Genomic DNA, 15,041 nt, shown 5'->3' on the forward strand with positions numbered 1-15,041 from the left:
TTTGAGGTTGAGCTCAGTCAAAGTCGCTGCTAAAATAATGCAAAATAACTCTGGTGACATCTAAGACATTTCTGGAGGGCTCTTCTGACCCTGAATGAAAGATGACAGAACTCCAGCTCCCACAGCCCTACCTCCGGGACAGGGAAATGCCCTCACGGGGCTGGTGTGGGCTCTTCCTCCTTGAAATAATGGGGTGGGGCTAGATGACCCCAAAGTTATTTTCCAGCGCTAAAAGTTGGTATTTCCAAGCACATGATAGAGTCCAGCTGGTGAAGGGTGTTCAGTGTTTATAAAAGTAGGCAATTCAACCGAGACAAGGAGAGACCCCACTGAAGAATTTTTGGAAAGCCTTTCAATTGTGGAAAACCACTCCGGTGTTGTGGGGAGAACTTGCTTCTCCAACGTTTTCACTCCCGTGCTACCTCACACAGCTTCCAACACAGGGTGGCCAGTCCACACTCACTCCTGCCCTCATTCACACGTTCATCCCACAAGCGAAAAATTCTCCTTTGAAATGTCAGTGGCACAGTTTAGTCAACACTTACAGGAAGATCCTGAGATAATTGTGCTGCTAATAAAAAAAAAAAAAACAGGAAGAGAGCCTTCTGCTTAAGAACGACACGTGACGTGAAGATAAGAGATAGATGACAAGTTCCCCATCATGGTTCTAAAGACTCGAGCTCTTCGGGCTTGACTCCAGGTACATAAACCCTCATACCCTCTGCCAGTGGAAGTACACAGGGCTTCTGGAAGATCTTCCTGGCACTTTTTCTCATGAGCTTTAAAATAAATCATGCCCTTTGACCTTGGGATTTTCCTTCTAGGGATGTGAGCTTAGGAAAATCACCAAAATAAAGTGGGCTAAGAGCAGTAGTCTGGTAATACTGTTCTACCTCTGGATTCACAGTGTCTGTCCACTCACCAGCTGGGCAACTTTGCAAGAAGTGATCAACCTCTCTGTGCCTTGGCTTCTTCGCCTGTAAAATGGAGATGATGACTATCTCCGCATCTCAGACGTGCAATGCGGACTAAGCAAGTTAGTAAATGTAATATATTTATGTACACTGGCTCATATATTTTTCATAAAAAACTTCATGAGGAAAGCAAGAAAAATATTAGCCTGACCTGGTCAGTCAGAAGCAGTCAATTATCCGGAGGCTTTTTTCTCATTACCATGTACATCACAGAGACACAGACGTGTTCATCGCAACATGATTCTTCACAGTGAAAATTTGTTCAAAATTAAGTCTTCGATAAGGAGAGAATGGTTAAATAAATAATATTTCCACATGATAAAATAGGCAGTTACTTAAAATGGTTTCAAAAAGAAGTCCAGGAAAGGGGGAAAATTCAGCAAAGAATGTTAAGTGGAAAAATCGGCTGTGAGGTTGCATGTCCTGTGTGAATCCCAGTGTTGACCCAATGTTGACGTAATGTAGCAGATAAGGCCGGCTTCACCCAAATCCCCTTCTTTGGAGCCCAGATCCCTCCCCAGCTGCTGGGCCATCTCCCACTGATACCTCACAGCTGTACCCCTCACTGGGAATTGTTCTGGGCCCTAGGAAGTAGACTCATCCAAAATCAGCCCCTCCAGGGGGCCAAGGACTTGCTGATGCAGGGATACAAAAGCCTGCCCACTTCCCTTAATTTGGAACCACTGTGAAAGGCCCGCCCTGCTGGGCTCCCCAGACAGATGAACCACATCTCAGTGGAAACCCCATTTGGAGTATCCCTCCCTTCTTACAGGGTGATCTCCCCAGGAAACATTCAGTGTGCAGTTTTTGTCCTCGGCAGGGGGGTGGGGGGGTGGGGGGGTGTGTGGCAATCTGTGTCCAAGGAACCCAATCTAAGGTATTCTTACCTCAAGATTTTATGAAGGAATATCTCGAAGACACGAAATTCTTGGATTTTCCAAATCCTCTGGGATGAGTCTGTATTATTTTAAATGAGCAAAATGGCCTTGTTTTAAAAGAGGCAGGGTCCTCCCTGAGGTGTTAAAATGGATCAAGACCATGCATTTCAATACCTACATTTTATTTTTTCTTCTTGATCTCAGACTTTTAAAAAATATATATGTAAATATTTTCATTGCAAGGATATCACTGTTAAGTAATAAGCTAAGGTTAAACACAAATCCACGCACTTGGGAGTAGAGATCATGCCTCCACCATAATCCCAAGAACGTGGTTTATAATATAATTCTTTTCTCTTGGAGTATTGTCTTCATAAGCCATGCTACTTACTAGCCAACCCTCTCCCCCACCCCCCCAAAAAATCAGTCTCGTTGCTTGATAATAGGACATTGGCATCTAATTGACCTTGCCCATCTTCTCACCTACCCCAGCATCCACTTGGACTTTACTCCGAATACCACGGAAAGACTCGACAGATCCAATTCTTCCTCAAAGGATTAATCTTTATTTTTTCTTCCTTGAGGCATTCAGAAGACCCCAACAGCAGTTTTCAAGAGAGGAGGCCTGAGAACATCGTGAGCGATGTCACATCTCTAGAAAAGTCCTCAACCATCCAGAGCGGCTTCTTGGAGAGAACAACGCTTTTTACGTATCAGCACTGGGGCCTGGTTTAAAACCAAATCCGCTGTGTAACTTTCAGAGTCACTTTTATGTCCCACGTAATCCTCCCGCTCTAAAGCCACAGGTTGTCCACAGCTTCAAGTACTTCAGAAGTAGCCGTTTGAGTCAGACTTGTCCTTGTAGGTATGGCCCATCTCCTTGTGTGAATAAATGTTAGATCATTGTAATGATGCCAGAAAAAGCCATCAGGATCCACAGAAGCTAAAGAGGGAGAGGAAAAAAAAAAAAAAAAAAAAAACAGCTTGTAGAAAACTCCTGGACAAACAGTATGTACTACCCACAGACGGGTGTGAGTGGAACAACGGATTCACGGGGAGAGAGGACACTTAGGGAAATCCTTGTTTCTGGATTGTTTCTTACAAGGAATTCCGGCTCTGGGAATCTGTCTCAAGAAAACAGTGACAATTGTGGGGAAACGTCCATGCACAAAAGTGTCATCACTGTGATGTTGTTTATTTATGTTGATGATGGGGATAGGCTAAGTGCGCAACACTAGGTTTAGATGTTATTGCGTAAACTGCTACATTTAATGTTTCTGAAGACTTCAGGATCGTAAAGAAAAAGACTCGGCCATAGTTGAATGAACTAAGCAGGATCTAGGGTTTTATTCCTGATGGGAGCTCAGCTCCATAAAAACATAACACAAGCTACGTAATCACTAAAAACCAACTGGAAGGAGAAACCAAAAAATGTCACCAGGCAGTGAGTGTCTTAGGTCTTGGAACAGTGAGGATCCGCATGACTTTCTTTCCTTCCTTTGAACTCGTCTGCCGTTACCGACTCTCTAGAACGGAACAAAGGTTATAAACCTTGTAACAGTTGGAGGAGGATGAGAAGGAAGAGAGTGGCTGTCCCCTCACCCTGCTTTCCGAGGCAGTTTTAGAAACAAGAAATCTGAGGCATCACTGGCTCCTGGGACAGAGGCAGAAAATCAACACTGTGAGAAACAGATCCACATGAACATGTTAAAATAAAGGCAAAAGGGTCCCCACAGCAAGAACAGGAAATCAGGTAATAATGTTTACAGGTTCGCTTGTGTGATTTTCTTGTTTCTTTCCAGCAGATCGTCCTTGTCTTTAGTCTGCTGTGCGTTCTAGAGCCCTTGTTCACACCACAGTGAGAACCACGAGTCTATTCTTGGCTTCGGTTTTAGAACCCAGAGCCTCTGAGGAGCTTCAAAAAAATGGAGACGTGACTTGGGAGCCAGGTTTGCTGGATTTCCAGATTAGAAGGTGTTGCCCGGATTAGGAGGATGGGGGAGCTGGAAAGGAGGCTGGGAGGGTCTTCAGCAGTCGGTCCTGCTGCCCACCACCTCCCCTCATCATGTGTGGATGGCAGGGAAAATGCACAAACCCCACACAGGTAGGGTACATGCGCCCCTTCCCCTCCCTGGGATGGGGAGGCTGCAAGACACCAGAGCAGAAGCAGTCAAAGAGCTACTGAGGTTCCCCAAACCCACGGGGTGCAGCCGAGAAGCTGGACCCCCCATGTCTAAGAGCGGTAGAGAGGAGGACTCCCACCCTGTGCCCAGCCACCCCGCAGGGTGCACAGGGGGAAAATACACTCATGCTCCAGAGAGCCCCCTCATGGGGCCCAGGGCCTCCCTGGCTCAGAGTCTCTGTATCCAGGGATGTGGACCCCAAGCCCTCCAGAACCAGCAGAGAGATCCACCAACCCTGAAAGAGCTCTGAGATGAGAACAGAAAAGACCCAGTAATGACCCGTGTCCTGTCCAGCACCAGACACGGCCATCTCGGTGGCTCCCAGTACAGATGGAAAATCACACTCAGCGAATGCAAGGGCCTCAGTCACAGTGGTAGCCGTGTGCAAGGCCCCAGGAAATGCAGTGTAGTCATGGGGAGGGGGGTTGCTGAACTGACAGAAATTTAATTTCTAATACCCCAGGGAATGGGAACTCAAATGGAAAAGCTGCTATTTCATTGATACTAAGAAGCCATCGATTGTAAAATGCATCATTAATTTATGTACCACTAAGAAAGAAAGATGGCAATTAGTCTATGAAACAATGCTTTCTCATCACCTAGAATTGGTATTTTATGCTTGCTGAAGAAGCTTTTCTAGACTTATGGGGACAAAGGCTTTTATTAGATATCACTCTTGCGTATGCATAAAAAAAGAAAATAAATTAATTAAGAAATTCCAGAAGTTATCTTTGCATTCAGAATCGAACCATGCCAAACCAATGTTCATATTTTCCTGGTCCAGGATATTTTGTTGGTCCAGGTGTTGATGATAAAACATTTCTTTTTTTTTTTTTTTTTTAAAGATTTTATTTATTTATTTGACAGAGAGAGATCACAAGTAGGCAGAGAGGCAGGCAGAGAGAGAGGAAGGGAAGCAGGCTCCCTGCTGAGCAGAGAGCCTGATGTGGGACTCGATCCCAGGTCCCTGAGATCATGACCTGAGCCGAAGGCAGCGGCTTAATCCACTGAGCCACCCAGGCGCCCAGATGATAAAACATTTCTTACAAGGGTCCCCACAATTGGCTCCAGGCTTCCTTCCCAGGTGCTGTCACCCATTCCAAGAGGCTTAATGTGGGTGTGTTCTTGTTGGACGTGTACAAGCAGGCGATGTCTTTTCACATCACTCGGTGATAAAATGTACCCGTGTTTCCAATCCTTGTAGTAATCTACCTCTCGGACCTTGCATGACGTGGTCATTTTTCAGGGACTCCCCAAACACGAATGTTCACTTTACTCATGCCAAGTTTACACCCCACTGTTCTGCTTCCCAACCTTTCTGTCAACTCCAACTTTTCATTTCGATCCTGAAACTCAGGATGATCATTTTGAAAACATTTCAAACAGCGACTAAACTCAACTTGGGCGCTACAGACAATGCGTAGAATCCAACAGAAGGGACAAGAATATAAATGCCAGTGAACAAGTTCAAACATTCACAGGCCGTTATGTTGGTCCTGTCACCTGGCCGCTAATCAAGATCGAGAGATGACATGAATAGTGAGATCCGGATTTCAGAGATCTCCACGCATGAAAAGGCAGGTATTAGAATGAATGAAGTATGAGCCCTTGAGTTCAAGAAATATTTAATGTGCACCTATGGTGCGCAGCTGAGCTGGTAAAATAAAGTTGTGCTCATCACGCAGGTGTAGCGAGGGTAGACTACACTTGCCACTTAAAGGCATCCAGCAAAGGGTACAGTAGCAAGCCGGCCACAGAGGGGTCCAACGTCCTTGCACCAATGTGGCCTCATGGTGTGTGGCCGCAGCAGGAGCAGCACCCCCGAGCTAGCTGCTGACACGAACAGAGGGAGGTTGCATCGTTTCTCGGAGGAAGGGTCTCAGCTGTCCCTTCCAATAATCCTGTCCCTTCCAATAATCCATTTTCCTCCTGGCCCTCGATCAGAGGAGTGTCCTCCTGACAAAGAACAGATTATAACGTTCCTTTCGTGGGATGGCTACAGGACAGGATATAAACAAAACGAAATAAGCAACAGCAACAAGGGACTGACGGGTGGGGGGAGGAGGAGAGGGAGTGCGGTCCTGCGGTTAGCAGCGTGCAACTGACACATAGGTGAGTCCCAGATCTGGGTTATTTATTGTATTATGACTCACTTCACCTTTGGGAGGCAGAAACTAGTTACTCAGTAACACCATTTCCTCTTCTTCCTGGTCATATAACCGGACCGTGCATCCCAGCGCCCTTGCATTTAGATGGAGCCGCGGAATTGATTTTGGGGGCCAATGGAATTTGAGCACGGGGCTGGGACATCCCACTTCTAGACTTGGAATCTAAACCCCTCTGCTTGGTCCTCTCTCCTTCCCCTTCTCTACTGTGGCTGGATTCAGGGGACTGTAGGAGGGATCCTCACACCCTAGGGGAGGGAGCTAGGACGGTCCCCAGATAACAGGGTCCAGGGGATCACCTTGACCACCACACTACAGGGATAGTAACAGCAGCAAAACATAAGGCTTTGCATGGTCTGTGGTTACTCCACTCCATTTAATACATGCTCTGCCTCAGATTCCTCATGCAGGGGTAAATAGTTACCTAGGGGAGTCAGCATGGCACGGGCCCCACGGGAAATACACGGAAATAGTGGCTGTATGTTACCATTGTTCCTGGGCCCGTCCTTGCTCTCGCTGAGGCAAAGAACTCAAAGAGAGAATTCTCACCGGCAGGAGGCTTTCTGCAGCCTAGAGCGGAGGGAGGTAAAACTCCTATAAATATCAGCTGATACCGACTGTCTTTAAAGTGAAATTTGAGCAATCACATTTTCAGAGACTGAGAATATTCTGCAAATAGTAATAAAGACCCCGAAACAAGGAAGTAATGGATTCCCAAGCAGGCAGAGTAGGTTAAGGACCCATGTCAGACTCAGAAGGAGGTCAGCAGAGGCTGGGAGAACAGAAATCTAGATCAAGCCAGAACAGAAACAGCTCCCCAAGCCACACTGGGCAACAGCTCTGTGTAGCCCCTCAGGGAGGAAGGGATGGTGGCTGTCATCAAAATTCTACCCCTGGTTATATAATGATTGAGTTAATATAGAATAAAATATGTGTGGTTCTTTTATCAATGGCATCTCTGTCACCCTTGTTGGATTCCTTCATTATTTCCACGAGGTCCTCAGTTAGGAGGCCCCTCTAGGAATAGAGATACCCACCCACCTGCCGTTTGGAGTCATTTCTGGGGAGGAAAGTGGCTTATCCTTGTCAAAAGGGGCTTCAACCAGCTTCCTTTCTAGCTGGGCCTGCGACATGTTCTCCTGGCCTAGGAGACTTTCCCCAGCCATGCTTCTCTTTCCTTTGTTCACTCACTCATTCATTCGTTCATTCCCTCAAGAAACATTTATTGAGCACTTACTATGTTGCAGGCACCGTGTTAGCTTCTGGATATAGAGCAACAGCAAAATGAACACAGCCCCTGCCTTATTGTTCTTACAGCTCAGCTCTGCACGGGAAGACAGACAAGAAACAGGTAAGCCAATAAATGTACAATTACATCTGTAGAAAAAGGGTCCTGAATGTGGGGGGAGAAAAGAGGAAAATCATGATGTTCTCCAATGGGGAAGAACAAGAGACATTCCACTGAGGAAGATCATCTAGGAGCCCCCGCCTGGGGAGATGGTAATTAAATCATTTTGGTCTGTATGCACCTTGTCTCGTCAATATATCATAAACACCCTGGAGACAGGGATTTCTGCATTTGGCAAAGTTAACACACACAAATAGGTGCTCATTAAATTCACTGATAAGGCGGCTGCCTCTTTGTCTTCCAGAAAGGGTCGGTCTAACTCTGGGTTTTGACCTCGTCTTCTGCTCATCTATTAGGTCCCCAGGGCCTTATGGATGGTGTGTGTCTTTGCGGTTCCCAGCAGGCTAGAGGACACTGAGGAATGATCTTGGGAAAGGCTACCTTCCACATGCTGGCCTTGGCTGTTGACGCAGGCATCCTGGGAGGGTTTGCGGGATTACCTCCTGTCTGGACAGTTGTCTGTAGCTTTAGTGTTGCTCTGTCCACTCTCTTAAAAAAAAAAAAAAAAGGCACCACAGTCAGAGTCATTATTAAAAGGGAAAAATCAAACAGTAATAACACTCCAGAGACACCAGAAGTATTATGAAAAGGAAGTGTTTAAGTGGAAAATACTGAGCTTTGGAAACAAAACGGCAGGCATCCGAACGTACTTACGTAGGAAGCCCCGGGAAGGGATACGAGGGACGGTGGGGAGGTCTTTTGCCACTGAGTCAAGTCCCCAGCATTTGCTCTGGGATTTGAAACTTTCCATGGTCTTACATTTCATCAGCTGCTTTGAGTTACGTTTAAAGAAACACATTTTTAGTGAGAAATTTTTGACAGAGAACGGGGAGCAGATGTAATGCTTTGGAATAATTACTTCCTTTGTTGACAGCTTTTTTTTTTTTTTTTTCCCACAGCACCCACTTGCAATTAAATACAACAGTAATTAAAATCTCTAAATTCACTCAGAATGACTGTCCCATCGGTCACCTCCAGAAAGCCTTCAAATGTCATTGTGAAAAGAATGTCTTCTCAGAGATGCCGGGTGCTAAGACAGAGGGTTTGCATTTTTCTAATTTGTAGTCAGAAATTGATAATATGCAGAAAATGTTTCACTGATTTGAAAATCATTGCCGTGAATTAAAAATCCAAGGCTAGAGACCATAGGATAGCTTAAACTCTCTTAGGAAAAAAAAAAAAAAAAAGGGAGACCGGGTTGGTTTTGTTGTTTTTTGGTTTTGGGAGGCGGGGGTGTTTGGGGGTTTTTTGTTTTTGTTTTTGTTTAACATTTTCATATAAATTACAAGCACATCCAAGGATTTAGTGACATACATGTTAGCGACATAGACCATTCCCCCAGTGCAGACATGAAACATTCGGTCTAATTTAGCCATGATCTTGGTGGGTCTTTCTGAGCCTACCCCTAACTGAGACAGAGTATGTTTACATGTGTTGGTAAACCTGTCAGTTGAGTCTCTGAAGGTTTTTAAAGTGATTCAAGAAGGGCCTCTCCTACCCCATCATCTTCAGTCCAGTCCTTACAAAGCCGAGCCCTTCCCCAGGGCCTCTGATGCATCCCTTTCCTATTCCTGTAACTCTGATGCCCATTTTGCCCGCCCACAGAGCATGGCAGGATTGAGCCTCAGTTTACCTTCTTGTCCTTAGTTCTCCGTCTAGATAGCATGCTGACCCTCCCCGCACCCTCCGCCGTGCTGCTTTCTCCACAGGGAATGCCTTTCTTCTCGGGCATGCCCCTCTAATTTCTCTCCACCCTTGAGTCCCAATCTGAGAAGAGCTGCTCCGTGAAATGGGTCCTAAGGTCAGCAAGCGGGGGGCGGGGGGAGCCTCTGTGGGAATCCTAGGGCATACGGAAAGTTCTCCATGCTGACTCAAATCACATTCAGGCCCTCTTTTCTCCTCGGAGCCACAATCAGAAATCTTCTCCTGATATGCCCATCCCCTACAATTAATTCTCACCTTTTTTAAAAATTAATTTATTTATTTTCAGCATAACAGTATTCATTATTTTTGCACTACACCCAGTGCTCCATACAATCCGTGCCCTCTATAATACCCACCACTTGGTACCCCAACCTCCCACCCCCCGCCCCTTCAAAACCCCCAGCTTGTTTTTCAGAGTCCATAGTCTCTCAGTGTTCACCTCCCCTTCCAATTTACCCCAACTCCCTTCTCCTGTCTATCTCCCCATGTCCTCCGTGCTATTTGTTATGCTCCACAAATAAGTGAAATTGACTCTCTTTGTCAATTGTCAATCTCTCAAGTGATAATTGACTCTCTCTGCTTGACTTATTTCACTCAGCATAATCTCTTCAAGCCCTTCAACAGATGAATGGATAAGGAAAATGTGGTCCATATACACTGTGGAGTATTATGCCTCCATCAGAAAGGATGAATACCCAACTTTTGTAGCAACATGGACAGGACTCAAAGAGATTATGCTGAGTGAAATAATTCTCACCTTTTGTTCTTTTGCTCTTTTGTTTCCAAGGAATGGGACTGAGAATCGGGGGACTGTCCTGGCCAGTTTGGGGGGTACAAGTAGGACGGAAGGAGACTGGCTCCCCAGCACTGTTGGTAGATAATCATTCGCAACTTGAGAACATTCAATGAGCCCTCCTTGCAGGGATAGAAGATCTCCAGCCTCGTGGACATGAGTGTGAAGAGCGAGCTCTCAGTCCTGCTGGTGACCTTCAAATCCTCAAGCTCCAGACATTCCCAGCCATGCTTTGTCCCTGTGGGATTCCCGTGAGGTGGGAGAATTAGGAAAAACAGGATGAGGGGAAAGACAGAGTTTCACGGTTCCACCGCCTACAAAAGGAGGTTCTCTTACGCTCAGGGTCTAGGGCTGGGCCTTCTGGCTGCGAGAACACGCAAGCTAACATACACAGGTCAGTCGTTTGAGAATCCATAGGACTGTCACAGAAATCCAAGAACAAGAAGGAAAAGCACACCTGGGTGCCTCCCGAGAACCACAGCCTGGAAACTTCTAGAACCTAGGCCATTATTTCCTTGGACTCACCCACATTACTCAGCACACCTGTTCCTTCCTTCTTGTCCTCCGCTGTCTGTCCTGTTCCCTCACAGTCTTTTCTCCCTCATGATGTTCACCTGCCCTTGGCTTTTTAAGTCCTCTCTTGCTTCTCACCTGATCCCCTTGCCCTCCTCTCTTGGTCTCACTTGACCTGGGATCTTCATGTCCATTTCCTGACTGGCTGGACCTCTCAGCCCCCATTCTACCTTGCTGAGAGAGCAGTGTGATCTACCCGAAAACCCTGTGCACGGTCCCTGAGCAGCCTAATCAAGGCTCCCACCCGGCCTGTTCTGTGTTAGTGCAAGGGGGCTGTCTTCGTAGCAATCAGTCACGTGGTAGGTGTGACCACTCATGAGGAGAAGTTTTTCCTTCTAGCAGGGCAGGGATTAGAGCCCACCAGGAGCCCTCCAGGGTCCAATGCGAAAGATGCTGGAGGGGGTGAGGGTGGCAGAGCTCCCAGTTCTCCCCTCACCACGTCTGTTTGGGGTAGCGAGCACACTGGGAAGCCTCTTCCACAGTTTGATAACCTAGTCTACTGGGCTCCTCACTAGGACCTTAAAATGTTTTAAGCTATTGCCTTACTTTACAGTTAAATATTAAGACAGGATTTAGGATCACACACTCATGGAAAGATGGCTCAACTTCCATGACTGCTGAATTCTTTCTTTAAAAAAAAGGAGAGTCTCCCTCCCATATAACTCATTAGGGTCTACTCTGTGGGAAAGGTCCAGGAAATAATTGTGAACACCTGAGATAACTGGCCGCCTTTGCCAACTACCGCTCATAAGAGAAGGATTTGCCCATCGCTGTTGGAACTCCTGAGGCTGAGTCCTAAGGTTTAGGATTAAGGGCAGTTGTCAGATATGAACTAGTGCAGAATCAAAGCCCCTACTGAGAAAAGGGGGAGAAGGCGAGAAGCAACAGTAGAAGGTCCTCGTTACCTCGGCCCCTGCCTCCCTTCCGGGCATGTTGAGCTGATGAGGAGAAAACATGCCATGTCTACACCTGGTTATGTGGTTGGTGAAGAGCCAGAGAGATAGCTTCTATCCTGTTCCCCAGGTGGCTCTGTCTTGTTCCATGGCTGCAACAGGGCCCTGAGGTCCTGGCCTGGAAGCTGCCTGATCAGACTCCTGTTCTCTGTGGGGCAGGCTTCTGCTCTCAGAGGATAATGAAAACTTGTTGTGACTGGGAAAAAAACAACAACGACAACTAGAAAATCAGACTGCAGTCTATCCATCTTGCCCTCCTCATGGGCGGGGGATGTCCTGTCACTTGTCACTCGGGGTCTTGTTTTCATCCTACTCTGCAGTGACAGTTGGACACAAAGCAAGAAGACCAGGGTAACAGATGACCTCTCTCCATTAGGAAATGTATTTATTTGATTAAGTTAAATGGGGAGAAACTCACTTCTGCATGAAGGTCAAAAGGAATTGGATAAAAATACGACATCAACACTTTTTTTTTTAATTGTTCAGTAACCTAGAAAGAGAGGGAACAAAGAGATAGAACCCAAACAAGATAAAGAATGCCTACGTACAGCCAGCAGCTAATATGATATACATGGTGAAAAAAATGAGTCCCACTAACACCAAAAATAAGATAAAGATGTCCTCTCTTACCATGTCTAACGCAATCTGGAATTTCTAGTCAATGAAAAAAGACAACGAAAAGAAAAGCGAGAGGGAGCTTTGGGGAAGGAGCTAAAATTGTGGTCTGTATCTAATATCGCTATTGACCTAAAAAAAACAAAGCAATTAATAAAAATTATCAGTCCAAAAAAGAGACTGGAATAGGACAGAAAGATCTAAAATAGACATAAATTTTTTTTTCGTTAAGTACAGCAGGAGTGGTATTGGAATTGGATCAAGGTGATAGACCGAACGCAGATGACTGCCAGATTTTTAGGACAACAGGGATAAACCCAACAAGCACAAGAAACTAGGAGAAAGAAACATACACCAGAGAAAAACTCTATGAAGAGTAAAAGAGAACGCAAGACCCTCCACACAGATTGGAGAAATACGAAGACTGGGAGGGGGGCCTTGGCTCCATCAATACGTGATTATACGTGATTAATAGTTCACAAGCAGTGTTAACATTTCCTTGGCCGTTTTGTATATTCCTGTGTAAATGTACATACATATACATGAATATTTATATATTCTATTATTGGGTTATTGGAGTCACGCTCCTACTAAGGTTTAGAGTTTGCAGTCAGGGAAGCTGAGGGGAGACCTTCAAGGTCACCAGGGATAAGGACTGGGTAATATCCACGGGGTTTGGCAAAGAAAGAGTTAAGCTGGTAGGCTTGTGTGGAACAGCTCTGGAGGGCTCGCTGGAGAAGAGTCCTGGCTCCCAACACGGGAGATGAGGGAGAACAGAGAGCGCTGTAGCTAGAGGAGGGGCTGCGTGGCACGAGCGACTTGACTTGTAAGCTGGGAAAAGCTTGAATGTGTTATGTAGACGGTGCCCATGCGTGTCAACATCTGGAAGAACGAAGAGAGTCACTAAGAGCTCAGTGGTCGGGGACAAGTCGAGGCAGAGCCAGAAAGTTCTTTGAACATGCCGAAGCAAATGGGGAAGGAGTCCTGGAGGGAATTGCCTTAGACACCACCAAAATGACTTCAGCAACACGTTCTCCTGCCTTCTCACTAACAAGAAACAGTGGCACACACAGCACTTAGTAACTTCCACGAGCGATGGCAGGAGATGGCCTCCAGCTCTTGGATCCGTCTTAGGATCCCTCCTGCCTAAGCCTGGGGCTTCCTTCCAAACCACAGAAAAGACAACCGGAAGTGGTGGGACCATCCTCAAATCTGAAAACCATCATGGCCCTAGCTGAGACCTCCATTTTCTTCACACCAACTGTGTACACTTAGGGTAGCTAAGCTATGGGAATAGATCCAAACACACAATGACTCAACATAATAAATGTTTATTTCTGACTCGCATAACAGTCCAGGGTGCGATTCCGGAGAGTAGGGAGGCCTGTGTTCATGGCAGCACCAGGATCTTCCAGACTTGGTTTCCAAGGTCTCAACTCATTTGGCCGGTAGGAGGAAAAGCATAAAGCCTAGCACAGGAGAGGTCTCAAAGGCCCTCGCCAGGATGCAGCACAACTCCCTTCTGCACACATGGCGTAGACTGGCATAAGGACACATGGCCACACCTAGCAGCAAGAAAGACAGAGAACTGTCATCTAGCTGTGTATCCCGGCAGAAGACGTACATTTGGGAAAACAGCTGGTGTTCTCCGCTAAACATCTTTTCTTTGCCCACCCCCCCGTCACTCTGCTGCCAGAGTGGTCCAACATGGAACTTGGGTAACATCTGGTGAGTGCGTGAGTGGGCGAGAGAATGGCATCTGTAATTCTCCTCAAAGCTCCCCAACGTCTCCCCATCAGCTACAAGGCAAAGACTGTAACTTCCTGTCATTGCCTCAAGGCCCTTCCTGCTCTGCCCCTGATTTCCTTCTTAGCTTTATTTCACACTTTCCCTCTGCTCACACGAGCCTTCGGCCAGACTGCGCCATTTGCCATCGCCCGACTTTGCCATGTTCTCTCATATGCGATGTCTTTACCCACTTCTCATCTCACTTTTCCACCCACAGAATGCCCACGTGTCCCTCAAGCCTCAGTTCAAGAGTCGCTTCCTCTCGGAAGCCCTCACAAATGCCCAACTTCCACGTCCACCCAGGCAGAGGTAGAGGAGGGCTCCCCCTTCAGCCCCTTGGCATCTGGACCCACCTCCAGTCCACCGCTGCCAGGTGATCTCGTGCTGGGATACGTGTCTCTCCCCCAGAAACAAAGCTGGCTCACAGGGAAAGCAGTGGCTGTTCTATCTACTCTCTTTCTGTCAGCAGTGGGGCAGCAACCAGTCAGCCATCTTTAGCTTTCTCCATTTCAGATTCCACTAGCAGCCAAAAATAAGCATCAGCGTACAGAGAAAATATCAGAGAAGTAAATAAGAAGTTCCCTGCTCCTGTTGGGTAAAGAGCACCACCGGCATCCAACGGGGCTTGCCTCATCTTCCTTCATCATTTGCACTGAAATCACCAAATCCTATCCATTCCACACTCTTGATGTCGCTGGGTCCCCCTCCTCTCTGTGTGCTCCACCCTGGCAAGTCCTGCCCTTCCCCTCACTCTCTCCTTCTCCTAACTGACCTCCCTCTCCTCAGGCTCCCCCTTCCACCATATTTGCACCAGTATGGATCCAGGAGGGGACTTCTAGGGGCACTCTCTCCATCCTAGCTGGGGCCAGCTCCTCTCCCTAAGCGCTAGGAGGTCCCAAACTCTTCCCAGCTTCATCCCCTGCACACCTGCCCTCCACCGATGCTCGAACCCCAAATTGCTGTTTATCATTCCTTGACTCTAATAGAAACGTTGAGCCCTCCAAGTC

The 15,041-nt window shown here is 46.8% G+C and overlaps 1 protein-coding gene and 1 long non-coding RNA gene across 2 annotated transcripts in view; both read right to left on the bottom strand.

Annotated features, from left to right (window-relative positions):
- LOC116573365 overlaps positions 1-9,598 on the bottom strand; it is a 374,338-nt gene extending 364,740 nt beyond the window's left edge. The window contains exons 1-3 of the long non-coding RNA XR_004278737.1: positions 8,263-9,598; positions 7,990-8,097; positions 7,438-7,524 (exon numbers count right to left, since the gene is read on the bottom strand). This is a non-coding gene — a long non-coding RNA (uncharacterized LOC116573365). The remainder of the gene's footprint in view (positions 1-7,437; positions 7,525-7,989; positions 8,098-8,262) is intronic.
- A 3,959-nt stretch (positions 9,599-13,557) lies between these two features.
- PTEN (phosphatase and tensin homolog) overlaps positions 13,558-15,041 on the bottom strand; it is a 108,555-nt gene continuing 107,071 nt past the window's right edge. Inside the window, exons 12-13 of the transcript XR_004278723.1 lie at positions 14,388-14,553; positions 13,558-13,811 (exon numbers count right to left, since the gene is read on the bottom strand). The gene's annotated coding sequence lies outside the window, so the exon portion shown is untranslated. The remainder of the gene's footprint in view (positions 13,812-14,387; positions 14,554-15,041) is intronic.

Source organism: Mustela erminea, chromosome 14, assembly GCF_009829155.1.
Source record: "Mustela erminea isolate mMusErm1 chromosome 14, mMusErm1.Pri, whole genome shotgun sequence".
Classification (NCBI taxonomy): Eukaryota; Metazoa; Chordata; class Mammalia; order Carnivora; family Mustelidae; genus Mustela; species Mustela erminea.